General features: G+C 37.1%; 1 non-coding gene across 1 annotated transcript; it reads right to left on the bottom strand.

Moving 5' to 3' along the window:
• Positions 1-330: 330 nt before the first annotated feature.
• LOC128295703 (small nucleolar RNA R71) lies at positions 331-437 on the bottom strand. Its single transcript, XR_008286262.1, has one exon. It is a non-coding gene; the product is annotated as a small nucleolar RNA R71 (small nucleolar RNA).
• Positions 438-9,684: the final 9,247 nt, after the last annotated feature.

Genomic DNA, 9,684 nt, shown 5'->3' with positions numbered 1-9,684 from the left:
GGAACTGAATCTAGTATAGTTAGACCTGCTGTACCTGCAAATACTTTTGAATTAAAACCTAACACTATTCAAATGATATAGTAATTTGCTCAGTTTGATGGTTTGCAGGATGAGGATCCCAACGCCCATTTAGCCAACTTTTTAGAACTATGCGATACATTTAAAATTAATGGTGCTTCTAATGATGCCATATGTCTTCGGTTGTTTCCCTTTTAATTGAGGAACAAAGCTAAACAGTGGTTGAACTCGTTACCACGAGGGTCAATTACTACTTGAGAACAAATGACCAAAAAATTTTTACTAAAATATTTTTCGCCTGCTAAAACGGCTAAATTACGTAATGATATCTCTTCTTTTGTGCAGATAGATTTAAAAACACTCTACGATGCATGGAAGAGATACAATGACCTTCTGAGAAGGTGCCCTCACCATGGGTTATGACTTTGGCTCCAAGTACAAACATTTCACAATGGTCTGAATCCTTCGACTCGGTAAATATTGAGGCAGCTACGAGCAGAACCATCAACAATAAAACACCAAAATATGCCTATGAGTTTATAAAGGAGATGTCACTGAATAACTATTAGTGGCAAGTTATGAGGACAAAGCCAACTAAAACAACTGGTGTTTATAACGTTGATTCGGTCACCATGCTCTCTAATCAGGTAGAACTCTTAAATAAAAAGATTGATGGTTTTCTTAATTCTTCACAGGTTCACCCAGTAATGCAGTGCGAAGCAAGTAGCGGTGGAACAAACCATTCGGAATACCAACTTTATGGCTACAACATAGATAACGAGCAATTAAACTACATGGGTAATAATCCTCGACCTCAAAACAATCCATATAGTAACACTTATAATGCAGGTTAGAGGAACCACCCCAATTTCTCGTGGGGCGGTCAAGGAAATCAAAGACCACAACATCCTCCGGGCTACCAACAACCACCTTACCAACAGGAAAAGAAGCCAAACCTTGAAGAGATGCTCTCAAAGTTCATATCAGTGTCAGAAACCCGTTTTTAAAACACCGAGGCAGCACTTAAAAATCAAGAAGCGTTGATCCAAGACCTCGAAACTCAGATAGGCTAGCTTTCCAAACTAATCTCCGAACGACCACAAGGTAGTTTGCCAAGTAATACAGAACGTAACCCAATGGAACAACTCAACACAATTAATATTCAAGATGACGAAGGAGTCGTTGAGCCTAAACCAGAATCGAGGCAGGAAACTGAGGTAAGTAAAGGTCAAGGTGAAGTAGATCAAAATACAAACAAACCAGTGACTGTCAAATATAAACCTCGTGTGCCATACCCCAACGCGACAAGGAAACACCGCTCAGATGAACAATTTGGTAAATTCCTTAAACTCTTAAAAAAATTACATATTGACTTACCATTTATTGAAGCTCTATTGCAAATGCCAAACGCAATGAAATTTTTAAAGGAGCTTTTAGCAAATAAGCGGAAGTTGGACGAAGCGTCGCATGTGGAGCTGAACGCAGTTTGCTCAGCCATTCTCTAAAATAAACTACCCAACAAACTAAAAGACCCAGGGAACTTTAATATTCCTTGCTTAATTGGTAGTTTAGACGTTAATCATGCATTAGCTGATCTAGGGGCTAGTATCAACTTCATGCCTTACAAAATGTTTAAGCAATTAGGTCTCGGGAAACCCAAACAGACTAGGATGAGCATTCAATTAGCAGATAAAACTATAAGATTCCCTAGAGGTATTATTAAAGACGTGCTAGTTAAAATAGATAAATTTATATTTCCTGTTGACTTTATTGTTCTAGACATAGAAGAGTATAGCAACACTCCCTTAATTTTAGGAAGGCCCTTTTTAGCAACTGCTAAAACCATCATTGATGTTGGCACAGGTGAACTCACACTCCGAGTGGGAGACGAAACAATCACCCTTCAAGCTCGCAATTCTAGCAACACATCAGGAATTGAAGGTGATCATTTAAACCATTCTACTGAACCTAACAATATGGTGAAACCTATTTTGCAGAAAATAAGTCGGAAGGAAGCACATGAGTCGTTCTCAAGCAATAGTAGAGGACCTATTCATGAAGATCGAAGACTACAAATCGAGGAACTCGATAAATGGTGGACGCACCCGAGAAACCGAAACTACACCAAAACAAGCTCGATACTTCTCCAAATCAACTTAAGGTTGGTGATAAGGTCTTATTAGATGTCGCAGATCCCCACATTGTTGTTACCACACTGAATAAGGAAACCCCTCTTACGGTACTCAGTATTTTTCAATTCAGCATTTTTAAGGTAAACAACACCCGATTAAAACCTTATTTTGATGAGATTGGTAGCAGGAATGAGGAGTATAAACTCCTCAAACCACCATGACCATTCACTGAAAAGGTAAGTCGAGCTTAGACTATAAATAAGTGTTTTTCGGGAGGTAACCCGAGCACTAACAATATTAATTTCTTTAAATTTTGGTATTTAACTCCTAACTTACTAATAGAAATCTTGAATACAGGTGTTTTCATAGAGACACAGCCAAGCACACGGGCGTGCTTAAAGCCGTGTGAAAAAAGGGCAAGGATTTCTCCAACATGGGCTACGATAAAATGCCATGGCCATGCGATATTGTCATGGTCGAGCCTACCAAAACAACACGGGTGTAAGACACGCCCGTGTGGAAGAACCGTGGGTGAGCCTACTAAAACAACACGGGCATGTGACACGCCCGTGTGGAACACCCATGGTCTAACCTGTTAAATTAACACGGGCGTGGGGCTTGCACACACGGGCGTGGGAGAAGCGAACGAAGCTAGACATGACCGTACGACACGGGCATGTACTAAATGTCAGACGTACCCAAATTTGAAATTCGCGAATCACACGGGCTGAAATTGGGGGACACGGGACATATGGCCCAAAATTTATAAATACCCTGCACTATTCACTTTCTTCCCCATTCAAAAACCCTAACCCTAGCCACTGCAACTCCACACGGCCTCCCTACCACGCCCGAGCGCCACCTACAACTCCATTCTCGACGCCCAATCTCTCACATTAGCGTTTGTTAACTCCTTTTTCTTTTATTTCATTGATTTATAATGTTTTTTATCATATTAATTTATATTTTTCATGTTATTTCCATATTGATAATCACATAAATTTCATTTATCAAACAACTTATCATCTTTCTCATGTTTAAAATCTTACTCATTACATGATTCCTACACTTCAATCAATTAGTTAGAAGTGAATATTCATGGCTAGGATAGTTGAAATAATCATGCATACTTTGTTGGCATCTCTTTTCATTCATATAGTATTTTGCATTCCATTCCTTGCCATTCTTGCTTATATTACCATGCTCATGCCACAAAGAAATGGGTCATTGAACTTATTATTTTAATTGAATTTAGTAATTGTGGCTGAATATAGTTATGCATTTTCCTTTTCGAATTTAGTCGCTTTCCTTTTATATATTATAAATTGACTACTCATCAAAAGATGAATTGATGTCTCCACTTGCAGGTACACAATGTCATCTTCAAGAGGAAAGAAAACCGCCATACCCGCTTCAAAGAAGAGGAAAGGAGCGTCCTCTTCCGCAGGTCTAATCGCGAAAATTCGTCACCCTCTTCTACAGTTTCCCCGACGGCCCTAGGAAGAACTTTTCCAGATACTTCAGGCCTGACCTTTAATTATGGGCCGCTGCATCAACTGGTCTGCCGTAGAACAAGTTCAGATGGCTGATGTGATTCGGGCCCTCCTAACCACTGACCCTTGGGAGCTATTCTTTGGGATCATTGAACCAACATACCTCGAGCTCACGATGAAACTATGCTCAACGTTCCATCTCCAGACCATAATGACAAACTACAATGATCCTAGCACGGTGCAATTTTGCCTAGGTGGGTTAGTCTGCCAGATAAGCATCCCAGAGTTCGGTGCGGCACTAGGCTTATACACAGAGGAGTTCAAGGAGGAGAATGAACTATATGCTCTCAATCGCCACATACATTTCTCTCCCTCGAAGTGTTGGAACACTTTGGCCCCTAGCACGGCCTCCTAAAATCCTAGCCACTCCAAGGCATCAATTCTGCTGCCATCCCTGAGGTACTTACACGCTATTTTAGCTCACACGATTACAGGGAGGTGAGAGAGTACTGATGTCATCAACACCTACGACGTCTACTTCTTATGGTGCATGTCGCAAGGGCACGTATCGACCTTGCCTATTTCATCGCCCTTGCGATTCAGCACCAGACAGAACGGCATAGGAAGGGGATCATCTCCATTGGCCCCTACATGACTCGGCTGGCGCGACACTTCGGGCTCCTCAACACCGCGGCCCAAGAATCATCCTTCACCCTCATCGGCCAGATGTCTCCACAAGACATCTCGAGCATGCTTAGCATGAGGATGATTGAGAGGCATCGAGGAACCTACCCTCCCCAGTACCGTCTCGCCCAATCTACCGAAGAGGAAGCCTACGAGAAAATTCTTAATGATGTTTGTAATATCCTGATTTTGGGCCTAGTTGGAATAGTGGTTTCGTGACCATAAAATTCGAGATAGAAATAATTATTTTATGATTATTTTATGGTCTATGATATGATTGCATGATTGTGTGAAAATTTAGTGAAGAAATTTTATGCATAAAGTGCTTAAATTGAAATTAAGGACTAAATCGAATAATTTGTAAAACTTGCATTCTAGAAGTTTCTAGTATGAAATTGTTTTGAAATATTAATTAGGAGGTATTAAATAGAAATTTTACCAATTTCTAAGTCTATGGACAAAAATTGGACATGGATGGAATTTTTGGAAAGTTTAGTAGTAAGGGCATTTTGGTCATTTAGGGGTAAAATGAATTAAAATACAAAATTAAAAGCCAATTTTGCTCATCTTCAACCCCATGGCCGAATATAGCAAGGAGAAACCATGGCTAGGGTTTTTCAAGCTTCCAAGCTCGATTGTAAGTCCATTCTAGCCCCGTTTTTCAAGTTCTTTACGTTTTTGGAGTCCCGGTAGCTCGATTAAGCTTATGCTAGCAATAATTTAACCTAGGGTTTATATTTGGAAAAATACCCATAGGTGAAATTTGTGTATTTTTATGTTTTATGATAGAATATGAGGTTTTAAATTATGTTAGACAACTTGTGCTACTCGGTTTTAAGCGAAAACTAGCAAAAGGGCTTAATCGGTAAAAATACCTAATAGTCATAAGTACATGTTAGAGTGAGAATTTGATATTGTCATAGAAGGGAAAAATTATCAGCATGTCATAAAACATAAGAAAATAGGCTGAAGTTTAATTTACGAGCTTTGGGGCAAAAGTGTAAATATGCAAAAGTTTAGGGGCAAAATTGTAATTTTTCCAAAATATGATTTTGGGTCAATTTGAATAATGTGAGTCCTAATTAGACTATATTTTAAATGATAGAGCAAGGAAAACTAAAATTTGGGCTAAAATGGGGAAAATACCAAGTTGTGGACGAAATGGTAAAAGTAGCCATTTTCGCATACGAGGTAAGTTCATATGTAAATGTTGGCAACATAGTTATTATTTTAAGTGTTTTTATGTTATTTAAATGATATGATGATATGCTGATTTTTTTATCGTGAAATATTATGCTTTGTGGTTAATGTTGAGTAATATGTAAATTATGTTTACTACTTGATAAATATGAATTGCTACCGAGTATCGGTTCCGATATTCCATGGAAGGCGGCAAATGTGAGATCGAGGGAAAAAGCCCGTTTGAACCTTAGGAATAGATTAGGATACAAGTGACATGTCACTAGGATGGTTGAGCATCCGAACTCATTGAGTTGAGTCCGAGTTCACTTATGGACGCAAATGTCCGAACTCGTTGAGTTGAGTCCGAGTTCGTGAGATGTAACTAGGCATCGGAACTCGTTGAGTTGAGTCCGAGTTCATTTATGGATGCGAACGCTCGAGCTCGTTGAGTTGAGTCCGAGTTCACTTAGGGGCGGGTTACATGATTTCTTGATTACATATGTAGCACTTATGTGCAAACTTTCCATGTATCCGAATTATATTCCGATGTGTTCAACGGGTAAAGTTCTACTCAAATGGAGGAATACTCAAGATGAAAAGGACGTATTGGTAAGTGTTGTGAAATGGATACTTTGAACAGGTATGTACTTAACCCTCGGGTTGAAAACTCGATATAACAACAATATGGTAAGATGATAAATGAAAATGTGATATGAATGTCTTGGTGATGATTATGCAAATGATGTTTTATGTTTGCTTATATGGTTATGTTACTTGCTGTTTGCATGTGAACTTACTAAGCATTTATGCTTACTTCCTCCTTTTCATTCCTTGTAGTGTTGACAAGCTAGCTCGGAAAACAGGAACGATCGCAGGCATGCTCACACTGTCCGTATACCATCTTGGCATAATAGCTTGCATATTTTGAGTATGGCATGTATAGCATTATAATCATTTTGTATATATGGTCTTATGATATGGTTATTGACTGGTATGGAAATGCTTGGTAATGATTAGCCATTGGAATGGCTAATCATGATCATATTTGGTGTTATGTATGTCAAATTACTAGCTAATCCGTGGAAACCATGAAATAGGTAAAATTTACCATAAAATAGATTCAGACAGCAGTAGTGACGTGAATTTGAAAAATCACTAAAAATATTAGAAATGGAATTAAATAATGAATAAGTTATGGAATCGAAGCTTGATGAGTCTATTTTCATATGGAAGAAGCGAAACAGGTATATGAGCTATATTTTATGAGATGTTTAAATTTTTGTGAAACAGGGCCAGAGGGATTTCTGGATCCCCTGTTATGACTTTGGAAATTCACCATAAATTTTACAAAGATAATTAGAAGTCATGCTTTATATTTACAGATTCACTATTGAGTCTAGTTTTATTAGATACAAACGACATAGTCATTGAAACTCTGTACAGGGAGATATCTGATTCGTAATACACAGAGGTCACAGTAGTCGAACCTTGAAATAGGGGAGACTTTAACTAATAAACTATACTAATTGGCCTGACCAAAAATTCTAGAAAAAAATTACTAGATAGATATATGAGTCTAGTTTCAGGGAAAATTTACAAATTGGATTTCGAGTTTCGAAACTAGAGATATGATTTTTAAAGAGACTGTGATGCAGTTAGCCAGCTTGTCTGGAAATTTTAAAATGAATTGTATGAGCTGTTTAAGTAATGAATTAAGTCCGTTAACACCTCGTGTTCAGCTCCGAAAACGGTCTCGGGTATGGGGAGTTACATTTGGTGGTATCAGAGTAGGTTTAGTCAGTTCTCGGACTAACCTAGCATGTGTAAAAGTTTAGCTATACATGCCACTGATCTGTGATAGTGTGATGTCTTCCGACTCGTATGAGTACCGTCTTATTTAGACAGGGTACTCTCCAACTGAGCTGCGCTGACCATGTTCAATGTTATGTGAAGGTATTTGAATAAAATTATGATTATGATAAGTCTCGGTTCAGAAAAGTATGAATAAAAGTTTATGATACATATGTGATAAATATTCATATTTGCTTAATGCTTATATGATGTAGTGTATGTGGCTTACTTGATAAGATGAATGGAATAAATAGAAAGTAGTAGAGGTATGAATAAAAGTCATAATATTATGATACGAATGAAAATGTTCTTGTCTTGATTTGGACGTCTAATGTTGATGAATGCTAATGATATATAATTTTATGAGATAAAGGATTATAATAGAATGAACTTATCTATGTTAAATTGTTGGACCTGAATTATATGATTGTAATGATATGTACATGATGATGCACGAAATGAATGTTGTGATTGTGATGCAAATATCTATGTTTGTTTGGCCTTATATGATGTCATGAGCATGAATTAATTTAATTAAATGAATGGATAAGTAAAGTTATCTAGAAAACATAGAATGTATGCATAAGTATATTGTCTAAATGGACAATAGGAAAATTTGTGTAAGCCAACATGAATGTTGCATTGCCTGAATGAATGACATGATTTTGATGATGTTGCTATGATGATGGGAGTTATGTCATATGTGTATGTATAAGAAAGTCGAGTCAGAGGTCCTACAACCCCTCCCCCTTACCGAAGTGGTACCTATAATGGAATTTCATGAGATTTGTATTGAATCAGTTTCGGTTGAGAACCCAAAGAGTTCAGTGATAGAATAATTATAAGTACGATCGAGATTGAAAATGAGCTGATAAGTAAAGTCGAGCCGAGAAAGTATCGGATTGATATAAAGATTATTGGAATTATGCATTGTCCCAGTTAGAGAAGGAAATTCTCTTTGGTAAATCGAATTACTCGGTGCAAGGTCGAGAAAAGTGTAAATCAAAATTTATTCGAATGACCTTCTTTAGTGAATGGTTTAATATGAAATTTGTGATGGCGAACTAGTTGGGGAAATGATATTTGAAATGTGAACTATCCGAGTGTGACAGCGATTATGACCGGACAGATTTAGATCTCTTTTGAGATGTTCTATGTGTTTACCCGTTCTCGAAATATTTCTATGGCTATTGATCTTCGAAGAAATTCTTGTTATATGGGAATGTCTTCTAATTCGGTGTTGGATGAAAGCATTGGTAGTCTGATGGTTTATAATTTATATTGCTCTATTTCATCGGGTATTCTATTTCATTTAAATCGATAAGAATTGATGAGAGAATACGTATGATATTATGATTTGCTTTCTTCTACTTGATGCTTCATCCGATATATATGTATGGGAAGATATATTGATCTTGTTATATTTGATTTGGTGGGATTAAATGATGTTTTCTTCCGGACTTTCTTTCTTTGAAGAATTATCGGGTATTCCATATTTTCTCTATGAGTTTGGTTTTCGATTCTCGGCATAGTATCGTATCTTGGGTTTCTTTATCCCGGATCTCTTTATTCGGATTTCTTTATTCCGTTTCTCTATCTTGGATTTCTTTATTCGGTTTTCTTGTTATCTTTGTTCCATAATTTGTCAATTACGACTCATGTTCGAAGTGGGTTCTTCAGCTCGTAATAATCATGTCAAATATGACTATACTTCTAATTTGATCTTGGTAATGTGGTGATTTTAGTATTGGGATTTTTCTAATTTACGTAAGGATTTGACATCAATAAAGGCATAGGTGATAAAAGCGCGAGTTTCAGTCGGTATGGTAAATTATTTATTTGAAAGATTTCATGTGATAATTATGTCAGGATTATTTTTCCCAAGTCTGATAATAGAATTTCATTTTGTACGGATAAAAGAGTAAATAGTTTGAACGAGAAGTCTATATTTATTAGAAAGAGTTGAATATTAGTTTAAGTCACTACGAATGATAAGGTTTCCATCTTGTGAAAGTTGAAAAGTTTATTACATGTTGATAGAGTTCGGATAGATGAGAATATTGGTAACCGAAGCGTCTGAACTAGACTAGTCTACATTGAGCAAAGACTTCCTGACTTTCAGTAATGTACTGTTGTATGAATTGTGATGTGTTTCAAGATAGTGAGGTAATGTGATAGTTTAGAGCATTCGATGTTACATAAAATCGGAGTTGTTAAAGGGGTTAAAGCCGAGCTTTGGGATCTATCAAAATTATCCTTGTCAGTGTTGATATTGGGATGGAAATGAGAAGGATTATTCTTGAGGCCATATCAGAATTATTTCC

This window comes from Gossypium arboreum, chromosome 7 (assembly GCF_025698485.1).
Source record: "Gossypium arboreum isolate Shixiya-1 chromosome 7, ASM2569848v2, whole genome shotgun sequence".
Classification (NCBI taxonomy): Eukaryota; Viridiplantae; Streptophyta; class Magnoliopsida; order Malvales; family Malvaceae; genus Gossypium; species Gossypium arboreum.
The sequence above is the reverse complement of the archived record's forward strand: the minus strand, read 5'-3'. Positions and strand labels throughout refer to the sequence as shown.